The 2,363-nt window shown below is 45.7% G+C and overlaps 1 protein-coding gene across 2 annotated transcripts in view; it reads left to right on the forward strand.

The window, feature by feature from the left end:
- Positions 1 to 1,117: 1,117 nt before the first annotated feature.
- Positions 1,118 to 2,363, forward strand: part of FAM204A (family with sequence similarity 204 member A) — a 41,236-nt gene continuing 39,990 nt past the window's right edge. Inside the window, exon 1 of one of the 2 annotated variants that reach the window (XM_007173171.1) lies at positions 1,118 to 1,187. The gene's annotated coding sequence lies outside the window, so the exon portion shown is untranslated. The remainder of the gene's footprint in view (positions 1,188 to 2,363) is intronic. The other variant, XM_028164277.2, reaches the window with a different exon arrangement.

Here is a 2,363-nt window from a genome sequence, read left to right on the forward strand (position 1 = left end):
TGAGGGGCTGGACGCATTTGGCCAGGAGAGTTTCATACAGATCCTTACACCACTCAGCCCTGCTTCTAATTGAGCATCAGAGAATGTGAATGTGAGACAGGACTTTAGTAACCCAAGCTTGTCATTTCAGGTTTTGCTATGGTTCTGGGGTCTTAGAAAACTACTCCATACACCTGGCACATCTGGAAAACAATGGGGGTGAGGTAGTTCATAGTTAAGTATTACATTTAAACATCGGTTTATACTAAATTGTGATATGTTATTGAGTGCAATACAAAATTCTTTCACATTTTTAGAATGCTTCAAAGAAAGGCATTATTGATAAGGTTAATGCCAATACCAACTGAAAATTACTGTGGGCAAGGTAATGCCTTAAGGGGTTTATGTGTATTTTGTTACATAATGTTACAACACTAGAAAATAAGAATGTATTCTTCTTATTATTATTACAGAACGTTATTTCAGAAAATGGAAGCATTTCTAAAATAGCTCCACTCCCATCACGGTCATATCATGCTGTTTTAGTTTCCTCATAGAGCTTTTTTTTTCCCCCTGTTTTTTTTTCCCCTTGCTTATTTTCCATGCTTCCCTAAGCCCCTTCTCAGAGTCTAAGACAGTGGCTGCCACGGAAAAGGAGCTCAATGAGCTTTTGGCCAAGGCCACACAGCTGGTCAGTGAAGCAGCTGCCACGATCAACAAACGGTAAGCGCCACTAGAGCAGGAGTAGGGCAGCTCTAAACATAGGCTGGCAGGGTGCCTGCTCAATAAATATGTACAGAAAAAAAAAAAGGAAGGGAGCGAGGGGAAAAGGGTGTATGAATGGAAACGTTCCCAGAAGGGTCTAGAGAGCTTCTGCAGTGACTTTCCGTCCTTGGGGAATGAACTCAGTTCAAGGTCTAAGCCAGCACTTTCCTCACCACGGAGTACGGGAAGGAATGGAGAAAGAACAGTCTTTAAAAACATCCAGAAGAAAGAAGAAAACGCGCGAGAAAAGCTGGGAGAAAAGAAGTAGAAAGAAAGGAACCAACCCCTTCCGGCCTATTTAGAAGCATAGCTGAGCGCGGCAGGTTTCCATGGCGACCCCAGGCCAGAACGGCCTTAGCCCATTGGCTGAGATGCCAGAGCCAATGAGAAGGCGCGATGTTGACGGGTCTTAAGATGGCTGCTGGACGCCTGGCTGCGGACCGGTGAGTAGAGCTGGTGGCTGGGCTGGCTCCTGGGCGGCCCGGGCTCCGGTGTGACGGATTTGGGAAGGCCGGGTGCGGGGAGCGAGGGAGCCAGCGTGGGTGGCCTCACAGCCTCTCCGCGGAGCCTTCAAACCCTTTGGCCGGGCCTGCGGGAGAGTCGGCGGAGCTGGCCTCCGCTTTGCTCGGACCCGGCGTCGCAGCGCCTTCCCCATCCTGTTGGTGGGAGAGGGGTTCTCCGTCCCACCCCAGCCAGAGTGAGAGGGGATGAGGAGACAGACTTTGGATCCGGGAAACAGTCTCTTGTTTACAATTGCTCTACCCGGAAGAGAGCTGCAGTCAATGGGAGTGTCAGCAAGCTAGACGTCCTACATCAGAATCTGCAGCGCTTAGTTCTGTGCCGGGAGGGGATTCTTCCCGCTTGGGAATCGGAGTGTGACCCTGCTGCCGGAAAGCCTGCAGAGTTACGGGTTGTGCAGCCAAACAGGAAAAGGTGTACCTTTCTAGAGCCACTCTGTTGCTGTCTTGCACCCTGTAAGTATTCTCACAGCGGCATCCAATTTGAAATGAGCCTCGAAGTGTTATTGGTTACTTGTAAATCTTTCCGTGTAGGGTTTTGAGTCTGGGGAAGTGTTGGCTAAACAAAACACTCACTTTGATGAAAACATATGCATACATGCAAAATCCTGCTAAACAGTTTATCTGGGTAATCAGATTGGTAACTTAAATCCGAAGTCAGGCCTGTGATTCAGTTGTACTTTCTCTACCTTTTTGAGAAAAGGGAGCGTATTTATTTCATAAACATGAATAGGACATTTACATAAATGTTGATGACAGCATGCTTAAAAGTATTTCAGTTAAGTAACTAATTCCCAGTCACAGAAACTGATTATTGTGTAAATTATTTAACACAATCTTCAGATTGGTGGGTGGTGGCTTGTGACTGTCATACAAGTAAGATAAAATTCAGATCAGACAAGATTCAGATTTCTTTATTTCTAATTGAATATAAAATCTGGGAAATAAGACAGCTTCATTTGGTAAAAATGGAATTGAAATTCTGGAATATTAGAGGCAGTAGACATTTACCCAGTAAACTGCTCAGATTGAGTTTTGGTTATACACAGTTGCCTGGACTTCCAGAAAATGTGACATTATTACCCAGACCTCTGAATGTGA

This window comes from Balaenoptera acutorostrata, chromosome 16, assembly GCF_949987535.1.
Source record: "Balaenoptera acutorostrata chromosome 16, mBalAcu1.1, whole genome shotgun sequence".
In the NCBI taxonomy this organism is placed as follows: Eukaryota; Metazoa; Chordata; class Mammalia; order Artiodactyla; family Balaenopteridae; genus Balaenoptera; species Balaenoptera acutorostrata.